Source organism: Pleurodeles waltl, chromosome 4_1 (assembly GCF_031143425.1).
Source record: "Pleurodeles waltl isolate 20211129_DDA chromosome 4_1, aPleWal1.hap1.20221129, whole genome shotgun sequence".
Taxonomy (NCBI): domain Eukaryota; kingdom Metazoa; phylum Chordata; class Amphibia; order Caudata; family Salamandridae; genus Pleurodeles; species Pleurodeles waltl.
The window spans coordinates 638,272,379-638,288,288 of record NC_090442.1 but is presented as its reverse complement, the minus strand read 5'-3'; positions in this window follow the sequence as shown (position 1 = coordinate 638,288,288).

Sequence of the window (15,910 nt, the reverse complement as noted above, 5' to 3'; positions counted from 1 at the left end):
GCTGGTAACCTCATTGCTCTACCCATGAGGATCTCATAGGGCGACAGCCCTGCCTTCCTGTCGGGTGTGTTTCTCATTGACATCAACACCAAAGGTAACGCATCTGGCAATTTCAGAGTGGTAGCTGCACACATTTTTGCAATTCTTGATTTCAGGGTACCATTAATCTGTTCCACTAGTCCTGATGCTTCAGGGCGATAGCTACAATGCAACTTCTGCTTGACGTTTAATGCTGCACATAGGAGTTGAATCACCTCCTTTTTGAAGTGCGTTCCCCTATCTGATTCTAAAGAGATCGGAAACCCGAAACGTGGTATTAACTCCCTAAGCAACAACTTTGCTTATGTGAGACGGTCATTCCTTCTTGTGGGGTATGCTTCAATCCAGTGACTAAAAATACACACAATCACCAACACGTACTTCAAACCTCCACACGCAGGCATCTCAATTAAATCTAGTTGCATTCTGCTGAATGGTCCTCCTGCTCTTCCAATGTGGCTCTGATTCACCACTGTCCCTTTTCCCACATTTAGCTGCTGACAAATTATATAGCAATGACATACTGCTTCTGCCGCCTGCCTAAATTTGGGATTGAACCAGTCAATCTTAAACAACCGAACCATGGCATCCCTTCCAATGTGTGCCTGGCCATGATAATAACGGCCATTTGCAACAATAAACCATTTGGCAAAACCATCTGACCCTCCTCTGAAACCCAAATCTCATCAGGTCTTTGGACACATTTAAATTCCACCCAGAGTTGTTTCACTTCCTTGTCAACATTACTCTGCAATCTTTTCAACTCTTCCAAATTATCGATCACTTTCAATGCAAAACTTGTACATGTATTTTCTTCCTCTGACATCAATTCCGACTTGTCCTTGAATTATATACAGTTCAATGCGCAAAACCTTGCGACTTGATCCTCATATCCATTTCCCAGTGAGATGTAATCCTGTGTCTTTTGATGTGCACTGCATTTCACTACGGCAATTTCTTCAGGTAACTGTATTGCATACAGCAATTCTTTTATTCTGTCACCATTTCTTGCTGGTGAACCAGCAGAGGTCAGGAAACCTCTTTGCGACCAAAATCATGAACAATTCCAAATCCATTTTGACTATCCGTATAGATAGTGACTCTCAATCAAACAGAAACGTGGCACGCTCTAGTAAGAGCTACCATTTCTGCTACTTGTGCAGAATACACACCTCAAAGCCAAGATGCTTCTAAAGTACCTGTAATTGTGCAAACAGTATACCCTGCTCTCAATGTCCCTGTACTATCTCTGATACATGAGGCATCAACAAAGACAATTTGATCATTTTCTTCCAATCATGTATCTCTGATATCAGGTCTTGGTTTTGTGCACAGTTCAGTTACCTCAAGACAATCATGTTCAATTTCTTTCTCTTTTTTAGTTTCAACAGTGTCAGTTGGAAGTCATGTTGCCTGGTTCAACACTGTACATCTTTTCAATGTTACATTTGGAGCACCTAGAATGCTTGTCTCATACCTTGTTAGTCTGGCACCAGTCAAATATTGTGTTTTCGTAATTGTCAGTAAGATCTCAACAGAGTGAGGTACCATTACCGTTAGAGGGTATCCCATCACTATTCCCTCACTTTGGGAAAGACTTTGACCATCTGCGGCAGCAGCATGCAAACAACCTGGTAAGGCTGCTGTGACTGGGTCCAAGGTAGCTGAAAAGTAGGCTGCTGGGCGATAAGCACCTCCATGGACCTGTGTCAAGACAGACAAAGAAAAGGCATCATGTTCATGACAAAACAATGTGAATGGCTTCGTGTAATCAGGCATTCCCAATGCTGGAGCTCCGCACAAACTCTCTCTCATCTCAGTAAACGCTTTCATCTGTTCCTCATCCAGTGTAATGGGATCTGTGACATCCTTGTGTGTCAGTTGTTGCAATGGTTTGGCAATCTTAGCAAAATGTGGAATCCAGTGATGACAATAGCCTACCATTCCCAGAAACATTCTGACATCTCTCTGTGAAGTAGGGGGACTTCTCTGCAATATCATTGTAATCCTTTCTCTGGAAATTCTCCTTGACCCTTTCTGTATTTGGTGACCCAAATATTTCACAGATTTTTGAAAGTACTGTAATTTCAAAGGTGACACCTTATGTCCAAATTTCCCCAAATGGTTCAACAGGGCAATCGAGCCATACTTACACTTGGCCCTTGTCCTCAAAGCAATCAATAGATCATCAATGCACTGTACTAGAGTCGATTGGTACGGTAGTTCCAATGACTCCAAGTTCTTTTTCAGAATCTGATTGAACAGAGACAGGGACTCCGTGTATCCTTGAGGAAGCCTGCACCAGCTGTAGACTCTGTTTAGGAATTTGAAACTAAAAAGAAACTGACAATCCTCATAAAGAGGCACAGAAAAGAAAGCTTGTGACAAGTCAACCACTGTGAACCACTCTGCATCGCATGGAATCTGAAACATTATTACTGCTGGATTTGACACTACAGGACAACACTTGAACTCCATATCATTCACTTTTCCACATCTTGCACAATGCGCACTTTCCCACACGGCTTCTTTATGCCCGTTATCAGTGAATTACATGGACTGCTCAACACTTCTTTTAAAAAAAAACTAGTTTCGGAAAATCTCCAATTATCTGTGCCACCTTCATCAGAATGTCCTGTGCCATGTTATACTGTGGAAGCTGCAGGAACACTACTTTCAGCTTTAGAGTGACTTTGATCGGTTCCACACCCTTAATCAGACCCACTTCTTTACCTATCAGGTCCCATACATTTTCCTGTATCGTTCCCTGCAAATCCGCATGCAATTCTTTCACAGTGAACATTGGGGAAAATTCAATCAATGGGTATTCTTCATTAATGGTTTCATTCTCAGTTTCAGGAGTCTCTTCTTTCTTGTCATCATTATTTGTCTGAACCGCTAGTCCAGCAGTTGAATAATTAATTGAACATCTGGTTTTGCATAATAAGTCCCTTCCCAGTAGGGATACTGGACTTTAGTCACAAACTACAACCTTATGCAGTCCCTGGAAGTTGCCAATCTCGACCTGCACTGGATCTGTGATCGGATTTATCAACTGTCTGTTAGCTACCCCCACAACTTGAACTGTTCTGCCTGAAAGAGGTAAGTTTGAAACTTCTGCACTTCTCACTGTAGAGCATGTAGCTCCTGTGTCCACTAGGAATGAGACCCTGTGATCTATCAACATCACCATCGCTTTCTCCTTCAACTTCTTTTGCTTCAGCTCAATCAGCTTCACTTGCCAACAAATCAAATGACTCTTAATCATCTGACCTACTTCAGGTCTCAATCCTTCCACGAACCTGAACACAAAGTGCAACATGTCCTTCGGTTCGATCGCTTCCTTGCCACTGTACTCCTTGAACGCTTTCAACAATCTCTCATAGTAGGTATGTATCGACACCTTTACTTCCTGCACTGTCCTGTCAATTCTCTGCCAGTCAATATTTTTAGGCGAAATTATCGTCTTCAGGAAGTCAATCACCTTATAATAATGTTTCTTCACCCACAAATCAGCTGGAACAACTATCTCCAACAGAGTATTCAAGTCTTCCCACAAACATTTAGAAAGTTTCACAAATCTATCTGTCTACTGGTACCACTCAACCGGTTTCTCTCTCAATTTTGGATAATCATTTGTGAATGACAGAATATCACTCCTGTGCCAAGGAACATGAACAAACTGCCCTCCTGGAATTTCCCTCATGAGTAAAATTTTTACTGGATCCTTTTCTTTCTGCACACTCTCAGACCCTTCTTGTGAATCTCGTTTCCATTTACCCTTCTTCTTTGCCCATCTGCCTTCCCACTTTTCTATTGCTCCCCATATCTGAGCACTCTGCAATAATTCTTTGAGATGCGCCTTCATCCCTGCTGACCTCCTATGTTCGAAATCCTTTGCCTCAAAATCTAATCTGTGACTCCTTTTCAAGTGTTTTGTTTTCTTAATTTCTATATCATGTTGATCTGCCAGGTCTGCCAATTTCTGATGTATCTGGCCCACTACTCTCGTAATTCTCAGACACAAATATCTCCGCTCTTCTTCCATATAGGATTCTAACCTGTTCACTTCCATCGATCCCTTGACTAGTTCTGTTATTTCTGTAGCCAGTCTTACACAATCAATCTGCTCTTCCCCCTTGAATGCACTTCGTGGGGTATTCAGACTATCTAACCACTCGTTTAACTGATGTGCTGTCAATCCCTGCAATGAGATAATACTTGCATTCGGCAATGGCACCTGTTGTACCACTGCACCTGGAGTTTGTGGCGTCAAAAACTTCAAGCTTTGACTTTCACTTGGGCCATTTATGTCATCTGGAAGCGCAACAAGTGGACTAAGATCCATTAATGACCTAGATCCATCAAATGTCTGTCCTCAATGATACTACCTGCACATGATCTCTCACCCCCCTCCTCAGGAGGCTTTGTGACATTTCACCCTGTTCTCCTGCAATCGACTTCTTTTGTGCAAACAATGGTACAGCTGGACCAACAGTAATTGGCAGCAATATTGCATCTGGGGATGCTCTGGCACCTGTATTTGGTGGAAGGGCTACTCCCATACTCTGATTCATCACTGGTGTCACATCTGACTGTGTCCCTGTCATTGGTGTGAACTTCGGCAAACCCTGTGGCTGCACCTGGGGTAATAACATTGGAGTCGGCTCAGTCTGAACTAGCATTGGCCTCTGAACCACTTGCTCCATAGGAACCACTATGTTCGAGGTTGTCTCAAGAATCGGTATCGCTGGATAAATTCTTTGTACCTGTAGTGGGTGCATCTGTGCTTGGACTACCAAGGTAGTTACAGCATTTGAAGTACTCTGCACTACCCCCTGTACCTGTCCATTGTCTATTTGTACTGGTTCCGCTCTCCCCGACACTTGTGCTGGAGCAGATGGAGCAGAACTAGTACTTGGACCACCTTCATGCGCCGTATATAGCGGAGGTTGATCCCTCAACATCTGAGTAATAAGATCCTCAACATCCGAATCTTCTCCTTCTACATAAGACTTTTTGTTCTTCTTACCCCCTGATGAACTCTTTTCACTCTTACTAGTATCTTCCTTCTCTTCTGACTCATCCTCCTCTGTAATAGCAGAAAACAATTTAACATCCTACAATGTCGCCGTTCTCCACTTTTTCTCTTCCCCATCCCATCTTGCCTCTGCTAAAGACTTCTCTACTTTCCTCTAATGCTTCAAATTGTGCTGATCTCGGAAGTGGCTTCAACTCATATAGGGCCTCATTCTGAGGCTGGCGGGCACCGCCAAATGGCCCCAAGATTCCTTTCACCCCCTTTCTCAACCAATTGTCCCTTGCGTATGGCTGCCAATCCACTCGCAACTCTTTCACTAACCAACCTATCCCATCGCGGCTAACTCTGATGACACACTCACATGCTGCAGCTGACAAAGTCTTGCGGCTTGTCCTCCTAAACTCCAACTCATACAAAACTAATGCATAATATTGCGAGCACTAACCAAAAAACAATACCCAAAAAACAAACCTGCTGGTATACTACTGGAAGGTACACAACCACTTCAGAACTTTACGGATTTTCACTGATGGCCCTTTCGCTCATGCAGCTATTCCTCTTCCTCAATCTCCCACATTCGCAAGCAAAATTCGACCCGCAAATTTAACTCTGAACTGATCAATGGGTCTGCCCGGGTGCACATAGGACTCGCCAAATCTCAGTCAAAAATTTCTCTTACTCACTTAACTTACATTCCGACTTGTTGGCCACGCCCGATCAACCTACTAAACCAGACAGATTACAACATATAACCAAGGGGGTCATTCTGACTCCCGCCGGCCGCGGTATCCACAGGGCCGGCGGGAGCCGCCAGAATACCGCTGCGCGGTCACAAGACCGCCGCGGGTATTCTGGGTTTCCCGCTGGGCTGGCGGGCGACTGCCAGAAGGCCGCCCGCCAGCCCAGCGGGAAACACCCTTCCACAAGGATGCCGGCTCCGAATGGAGCCGGCGGAGTGGAAGGGGTGCGACGGGTGCAGTTTAACCCGTTGCGATTTTCAGTGTCTGCATGGCAGACACTGAAAATCATGGTGGGGCCCTCTTACGGGGGCCCCTGCAGTGCCCATGCCACTGGCATGGGCACTGCAGGGGCCCCCAGGGGCCCCACGACACCCAATACCGCCATCCTGTTCCTGGCGGCCAAAGCCGCCAGGAACAGGATGGCGGTATGGGGGTCGGAATCCCCATGGCGGCGCAGCAAGCTGCGCCGCCATGGAGGATTCCCCAGGGCAGCGGAAAACCGGCGGTACACCGCCGGTTTTCCGTTTCTGACCGCGGCTCTACCGCCGTGGTCAGAATGCCCTTGGGAGCACCGCCAGCCTGTTGGCGGTGCTCCCGCGGTCCCCGGCCCTGGCGGTCCATGACCGCCAGGGTCAGAATGACCACCCAAGTGTCTCCTACATTTGTCAATATACTCTGGAGTCTTAGACCACACAGGGTCGGTACATCACCAACAACCACGGGGACAATTTTTTAGCACAAATCGCCACACACATATGAAGTTCGATGACTTCCCTACTCTCATACTGCGGAGTATGCACACTCCTACTAAACCTCAACTGGAGTACGCAGACTCCCTACTTTACCTCACATACGTCACAATTCACCTGCAATTTGCATAAGCTCTACAAGAGCAACCTACCACTTTCACACTATCACTAAAATGCCGAGAACATACCCAACCTTACTAGCAGGATCCAGGATCTGGGAAAGTCGTTTCAGGGCTTAAGGGGACATCATTCTTGCTACAAATGCCATTACAGAAAAACAAAATTCAAATCTCATAAAATGAATAACTAACCCCAACTCAAACTACCACCATAACCATTAATCACCACTTAACTAGTTCTCCGTGGAAACTAACCATCAAGCTGCTACCAAAAACTGTTAGCACTCCTGGTCCTTAGTAAGTGAACTTACAAGGGGATGCATATAGGCCGATGAACCTTTTGAATCGCATGGACTATCCTAGCCCTGTAGTGACTAATGTATATCAATAACTAATACACAATCAATAACCACTGAGGAAACCATTAATTATAATCAACATTTCATGAATAACCACAACTCAATATACGTTTTAACAATTTTTATTTCCACATTTGTTACAATTCTAATCCTTATAGTAAATTCAAACTTTATTCAATCAGCTGAGAATTAAATCATTAGTGGCCACCAATAACATAATCTAATCAGAACTTGAGAAAACATATGCTGTAATGCTTCAGCATAGGACAACAAAGATGAATATATCGGTACTAATAGCAGAGTTCAGCAATCAGTTTGTCAATCATTGTCACTGTCCGCGTCACCCAAAGTAACCTTACCCAACCGGGTTAGCATTAGCATGTGGGACTTCATGCAAAAACAATTTAGAATATGAATCTAACTAGATGGAAAAACAATTTAACAGCGCAGTTGGTACCTAGAAGAAAATGCACAAAAGTTAATCAGTCACATTGTCATAGCTACCTATCCACAGAATGGATCAGCAAGAAAGTCAGTCTTCGTCTTCAGGTCATCAATCGATCAGCAATGCATCAGGCTCTCAAAAGCATAAGCCCAATGACAGAATCTCGCATCGCGTCTTCTGACATCATCAATTCTCCCCTCACATCCATAATTTTAGCCCCCTGTCATGACTTTTTATTAGGGTTTTTCAGTCCATCCCCCTAATTCCTAATTGGTCAAGTAATCTCCATATGTGACGCTACCCAATATATTCAGTTCTTCAAATCTATGAATTCTAATATTTTGTCGCTCTCAGGTTGTCAATTGGTTCACTGTACAATGTCGTCATCATCCGGTTCTTCAGGTATCGAAAATGTTTTATTCTCCTCTCCATTCAGTGTCTCTATTGTTCAAGTCCTGGGAAAGTACATCCAGTCTACTCTACCCAGTTATGTATCAAATTATTCCATCATCTCCTGTCCGTTGGTACATTGCAGAAAATTCTAGCTAAGCAGATTTTATTAACATAGGTGGTTCAAGATTAGTTCAACATCTCAGCTTCTCTACAGTGCACATTTATTCAGCTTCTGCATGAGGCCTGGCAAAACTAGGCCACAACTTCGGCTAAGTTAGCTCTACAATATAATGTAAAACACATGTTATACATCTCACTATGACATATTTCTACTGTAGTGAATCGTAGTATGTTTTAATGGGATAACAGGAGTTAGCTTAGCCTCTGACTTGTGGACTTGTGTCCCCGTTACCTAGTGACTTTTAACCTACTAACTTTCGCCGTCTTAGCCTATTTAATTATTTAATTCATCTAAGATGGCTGCCTAGTTTATAGTTAGGCCATTTGTTATGCTTTGCATTATCAGTGCCACCGCGTTAAGGCATCAAGATCAAGCAATAAAGACAAACAAACAGTAGGTGTTCACATTTATGGATTTTCCCTCTCTATACTTTCGAGGGATTGTTTATAATAATTGCCGTCCCAAGCATGTCTGTTATCTATTGTTTGGGTACACACCTACGTCAGGGCACCTGGTAGATCTGTATAAATACATAGCACTTTAGACAGATAATCAGAGGGATTCCGACCAGAGGGCGTTGCCACCATCGCTGATACCTCAGCAAAAGCCACAGTTTAAAATGAAAAGGGTGGCAGCACTGACAGCTAAGAATGCCAGTACACTTGATAACACTGTTGAGGAACAAGACGTGGGCAGTGACTCTGTTAGACATAGCAGCAGAGGTCATAATATGTCGCCAGAGTCTGAAAGATCATCTGGATGCGACAGCAACTAGCGATTTTATTGCAATTGAAACTGCGGACGGCCGCGTACTCCCACCCGACAGGGTCTATGATTTAAAAATTCAGATAGAGGGAGACGTGGAGCGCACCATTAGTGTGATATTTTGGGATGAACTTACTAGTGATATCCTATTGGCCGAAAGAGACTGGCCACCTGGACACGTCCGTAAGCTCCCGCATAGGGAAGATGTAATTTTGCCTTCTTTCTCCGATCTTGTTCCGGAAGCAGAAAAAGAAGCCTATGCTGCTGAATGGGCTTTAGCGCAGGCACCTGCGTTATACCGCAATCATGTAGGTTGGGACAAGGAGTCTCCTTGTCATGTTATTCCCATTAGGTCTACACCCCAACCACTGCCACAATATCCTGTAAAACATGAAGCGAAAGCTCCAGTGACGGAGATCCTCACCCAGCTTGAGTACCAGGGAGTAATTGAGCCCTGTACATCTGCAATGAATAACCCGTTATTCCCCGTTGCAAAGCCAGACCATTCATACAGAATAGTCATTGATTATAGACATTCAAATAGTCATACACACACATATGCTATGAAAACCTCAAATAGCACAGCACTGATAAACAATATAGTGCGTAAAAAATATAAAACAACATTAGACATATCTAATGGCTTTTTCTGCCAGAACTTAGCACACGAAAGTCGGGACCTGAGTGCATTCTCATTTGGCTCATAGAAACACTTTTGTCATTTACCGCAAGGCTATAAAAACAGCCCAGGGCTCTTTTCAGCCTGTGTAACATCAATATTACATGATATTGATTCTGAGGAGTTATCCTACGTGGATGACATATATCTCACAGACGACGACCTGGCCATTTATCTTACAAGGGTCGATCAGATTATTTGGGGATTTGCAGACCTCAGTTACAAATTCAACTTTAAGAAAAGCAAGATCGCCTTTCTCAGTGCATTGTTCCTGGGATATGAGCTATCAAACAAGGGAAAAAGCCTGGCCCCACACTTTCTAGAGAAGTGTGCTCAACTGCAACCTCCTAACACACTTAAGAAACTACAGTCACTACTAGGTTTCTTTAACTTTGGCAGAACATACAATCCGGATTATGCACAATTTATCAAGCCACTTTATGACTTAGTTCAGACCAATTTTTCTAGCAGACACTGGACAGTTGAACACACACGCATCCTTAGGGAAATGCAACAGGACATGCTAGAAGCGAAACATTCACATACACGTGATAATAAAATAAATTTGGTCACCAGAATAATTGCTGGTGCCATTGGATTTACTTATGTCACCTTCAACGAGGGTGACACAGTACCAATAGCATATAAATCACATTTATACTCAAATGCAGAACAGCGTTTTACACCTACTGAAAAGATTCTGATGGCAGTTCAGATGGCCGTCATAAAAGAAAGGCCACTTGCCCAGGAGAAACGTATTATTGTTGTCTCCCCGGTGCCGGCCTTAGAGGCTGTCACCAAAGCAAGCGTTCCCAACGCTAAAGCATTACATCCTCGTTGGATTCAATGGGCAACGTCTCTGACCGCCACTGATGTCGATTCCATTTTTGATCCAAAACTTCAGACACAAGAGTTTCTCTAGTACGAACAAGAGTACCCCGCTCCTCTAAATATCTTGCCACTGGACAGGTACCATACTGTCATATACACTGATGGTTCAGCACAACCGGCTGTAGGTACTAAACATCAATACTCAGCAGCTTGCGCAGCAGTGAGCAGAGTGATGGAAGATGGAGTCTTCCACCCACAAAATACCTACATGCAGACCTTAGGAGACTGCACAGCTCAGTTGGCTGCACTTAAAGCTCTCATACTAGTGCTCGAAGATACTGAGCCAGGAAGCCTGACTTTAATAGTCTGTGACTCATACTACTGCATTCAGTCATACAATGATTATCTCAATCATTGGAAGCTGAACAGATTTAGAGATTCTAAAGGAAACAACATTGAACACAAAATATTGTGGGGGAGGGTGGCTGATCTTAAGGATAAGCTCTGTGTGTCCGTGTAGTACGTACATTGGGCCATCAACGGGTAGGAGTACACGTTACTGCCAATACATTAGCTGATGAAGCAGCCAAAGAGGCAGTGGCTACGGCTTCTGTGGCTGCAGTGACTCGTTCATAAACGAGATTGGATAATGAAGTCTGACTGCCGTGAAAGCTTCGGCTGCAGGCTAGCCCCTTCCAAAGGGATACCCTACAAACTATACGTACCATATCAGTGCACAGAATGTTGCCTACACAACAATTCCTGGGGTTGGAGATTGTGTGATCCCCAACAAAGACCGGAGATTAGATCTAGTAAAAGCAGCGCATGAGGGTGTCGCTTCTGCACATGCTGGTGTATCGGCCACGATAGTACTCTTACAGAAACGCTTCTGGTGGCCTGGTCTTTGCAGACGGCCGAAGAAATATGTCCTTTGCTATGACATTTGCCAGCAGATAAAGGGCTCTAATATATAACGGCCACCGCAGACATCCCTCTTAGTCTCCAATAGGCCACTACAGTGTGTGTACCTGGACCATTGTGGTCCCTTACAGTCTGATGGTGCATACAAATATATTCTAGTCGCTGTAGATTCTTGCTCTAGATTCCTGTGGGTATGGCCACAGTGGTCGGCTGACGCTTGGACTGTTATAAAAGACTTGCTGATCTTTATTGGTACATGTGCGGTTGCAGCATTCCATTCAGAACAGGGCCCTACAGATGCCTCCAAGGCATTCAGGGACACCATGGGGACGATGGGTGTTGAACTCCATTACTCCTCACCCTACCATCCCGAGGGAAATTCGATCGTGGAGAGGCAGAATCGTGATCTAAAGCAGTCCTTAACAGCTCGAGTATCAGGTTCAGGCCGCAGTTGGTTACATCACCTATATGGGGTGCAGAGAGCACTGATTAATCTGCCAAGACGGTCCTTGGGGGGACGCACTCCTTATGAGGTTCTCTTTGGGATACCTATGTATGTCCCAGATCTTGATGCCTCTGGTATGGTGGCAGCAGAAACACCATTTGACATAAATGAACGTATCACTGTCTTACAGGAGCTTCAGCAATTTTGTGATGTTAAATCATCTACCAGTGCTGCCACCTTAGGAATAAGGGATTTAGAGAAAACTTCGGAGGCTGGATTCCTAAAGTTGGGGATCTGGTTCATGAGAAGATCGCTGGGAAGAAGGAATTAGGTCCATTATACAGAGCACCTGTACCAGTCTTGGCAATTCAAGGTACCAGGACTGTCATCTTACCACCACTGTCTGGCTCTCGAATGAACAGATTTGTCTCCATTGATGACATCAAACAACACCATGTGGCCGATCCTTTACAGTAGACCAAGAGGTCCCTTGGGTGGTTCCCGATCCCCTCTCACTACCCAACAGGACATACGTCTACCCATCAGGACGAACAACACTAATACGGACTATGCAACAATGTCCAGCGCAATTTCAGATACCTCCTCGACCATGGGGAGGGCGGAAAATGAACTCTTGCTAGTTTCAGTCACCACTTCAGTGACCACTCTGGTCCAAGATTTGGCTGTTTTTTACACAAACACTCCACAGACTGTTGATACTGTCTACCAAGAGCCTTCACGTGAAGTGGACCAAAGTACAGAAAATGCACCGGATCCAGTATTTGCAGAGACTGACTCTGGTGATTTCATTGACATTGATGACTTTTCTTCAGACTCATCAACGATTGTGATTGATAATGTTTCAACAAGAAGTATGCTGCATCGATGGCTTAAAAATAACTATTTGATATACCCATGGAACTATTTATGGTTCTGTCTGACATTTTCAGCATTTTTTTTATGGGGTTGGTTTTGTGACTGATTTCTTTTTGCTTATAAATGGTCACTATATACCTGATCACTCCTCTGTTGAGCCTATTGATGAAGTTTTAACTCCAAATCATCCCTCACATAAGGTTCGAAGAGACTTGCCTCTTGTAAATATTACAGCAATATCAATTTCTTATGGTATTGTGTGGGACAAAGTTCCCTTTGATATATATGGGCCTACAGAGATTATTCAAATACCATATGTGTTCAAAATATCTATGACAGATGTAATTACTCCTGATGTTGTCTCTGATGATTGGGATGTCCAAACAGTTGATTCCATGCTAACTGAAATGAAGGACTATTCCGCTTTTGAAAGTGATGATGTATATGACCATACAATGAATTATGGGGAATTGTTCTGTTATAACAATTGGGGACGTTACTACCTACACGGTGTCACTAGATATAGGCTAGCATCGAACTACACACAGTGGGAACACTGTTCTACATCACCAGTGGGGAGCCCAAAATACCATAGTGATAAATTTACATATTTCTCTGGGCATGATACAAAAAAAACAGTATTATTTTAAAATACCTCCAGCACAAAATAGGAAAAGTTTGCTAACTGACACAAAACTGACTTATTCAGATCTCTTTGTTTCCCAGCTCGCAGTTGAAGGTTACGAATACTGGAAGATCACTATTGATTTGAAAAATGTATGGGGAACACAAGATTGGCAGATACAGGGTAGGGAAGGTTTATTTTGAGCATGCCTTATTCCTGTGCAAATGACTTTCTTAAATGATACTATTCAGCAGATGTCATGTCTGGAGTTAGCAATAACCTGCTGGTAACCTCATTGCTCTATCCATGAGGATCTCATAGGGCGACAGCCCTGCCTTCCTGTCGGGTGTGTTTCTCATTGACATCAACACCAAAGGTAATGCATCTGGCCATTTCAGAGTGGTAGCTGCACACATTTTTGCAATTCTTGATTTCAGGGTACCATTAATCTGTTCCACTAGTCCTGATGCTTCAGGGCGATAGCTACAATGCAACTTCTGCTTGACGTTTAATGCTGCACATAGGAGTTGAATCACCTCCTTTTTGAAGTGCGTTCCCCTATCTGATTCTAAAGAGATCGGAAACCCGAAACGTGGTATTAACTCCCTAAGCAACAACTTTGCTTATGTGAGACGGTCATTCCTTCTTGTGGGGTATGCTTCAATCCAGTGACTAAAAATACACACAATCACCAACACGTACTTCAAACCTCCACATGCAGGCATCTCAATTAAATCTAGTTGCATTCTGCTGAATGGTCCTCCTGCTCTTCCAATGTGGCTCTGATTCACCACTGTCCCTTTTCCCACATTTAGCTGCTGACAAATTATATAGCAATGACATACTGCTTCTGCCGCCTGCCTAAATTTGGGATTGAACCAGTCAATCTTAAACAACCGAACCATGGCATCCCTTCCAATGTGTGCCTGGCCATGATAATAACGGCCATTTGCAACAATAAACCATTTGGCAAAACCATCTGACCCTCCTCTGAAACCCAAATGCAGGGGCCCCCAGGGGCCCCACGACACCCCATACCGCCATCCTGTTCCTGGCGGCCAAAGCCGCCAGGAACAGGATGGCGGTATGGGGGTCGGAATCCCCATGGCGGCGCAGCAAGCTGCGCCGCCATGGAGGATTCCCCAGGGCAGCGGAAAACCGGCGGTACACCACCGGTTTTCCGTTTCTGACCGCGGCTGTACCGCCGCGGTCAGAATGCCCTTGGGAGCACCGCCAGCCTGTTGGCGGTACTCCCGCGGTCCCCGGCCCTGGCGGTCCATGACCGCCAGGGTCAGAATGACCACCCAAGTGTCTCCTACATTTGTCAATATACTTTGGAGTCCTAGACCACACAGGGTCGGTACATCACCAACAACCACGGGGACAATTTTTTAGCACAAAGCGCCACACACATATGAAGTTCGATGACTTCCCTACTCTCATACTGCGGAGTATGCACACTCCTACTAAACCTCAACTGGAGTACGCAGACTCCCTACTTTACCTCACATACGTCACAATTCACCTGCAATTTGCATAAGCTCTACAAGAGCAACCTACCACTTTCACACTATCACTAAAATGCCGAGAACATACCCAACCTTACTAGCAGGATCCAGGATCTGGGAAAGTCGTTTCAGGGCTTAAGGGGACATCATTCTTGCAACAAATGCCATTACAGAAAAACAAAATTCAAATCTCATAAAATGAATAACTAACCCCAACTCAAACTACCACCATAACCATTAATCACCACTTAACTAGTTCTCCATGGAAACTAACCATCAAGCTGCTACCAAAAACTGTTAGCACGCCTGGTCCTTAGTAAGTGAACTTACAAGGGGATGCATATAGGCCGATGAACCTTTTGAATCGCATGGACTATCCTAGCCCTGTAGTGACTAATGTATATCAATAACTAATACACAATCAATAACCACTGAGGAAACCATTAATTATAATCAACATTTCATGAATAACCACAACTCAATATACGTTTTAACAATTTTTATTTCCACATTTGTTACAATTCTAATCCTTATAGTAAATTCAAACTTTATTCAATCAGCTGAGAATTAAATCATTAGTGACCACCAATAACATAATCTAATCAGAACTTGAGAAAACATATGCTGTAATGCTTCGGCATAGGACAACAAAGATGAATATATCGGTACTAATGGCAGAGTTCAGCAATCAGTTTGTCAATCATTGTCACTGTCCGCGTCACCCAAAGTAACCTTACCCAACCGGGTTAGCATTAGCATGTGGGACTTCATGCAAAAACAATTTAGAATATGAATCTAACTAGATGGAAAAACAATTTAACAGCGCAGTTGGTACCTAGAAGAAAATGCACAAAAGTTAATCAGTCACATTGTCATAGCTACCTATCCACAGAATGGATCAGCAAGAAAGTCAGTCTTCGTCTTCAGGTCATCAATCGATCAGCAATGCATCAGGCTCTCAAAAGCATAAGCCCAATGACAGAATCTCGCATCGCGTCTTCTGACATCATCAATTCTCCCCTCACATCCATAATTTTAGCCCCCTGTCATGACTTTTTATTAGGGTTTTTCAGTCCATCCCCCTAATTCCTAATTGGTCAAGTAATCTCCATATGTGACGCTACCCAATATATTCAGTTCTTCAAATCTATGAATTCTAATATTTTGTCGCTCTCAGGTTGTCAATTGGTTCAC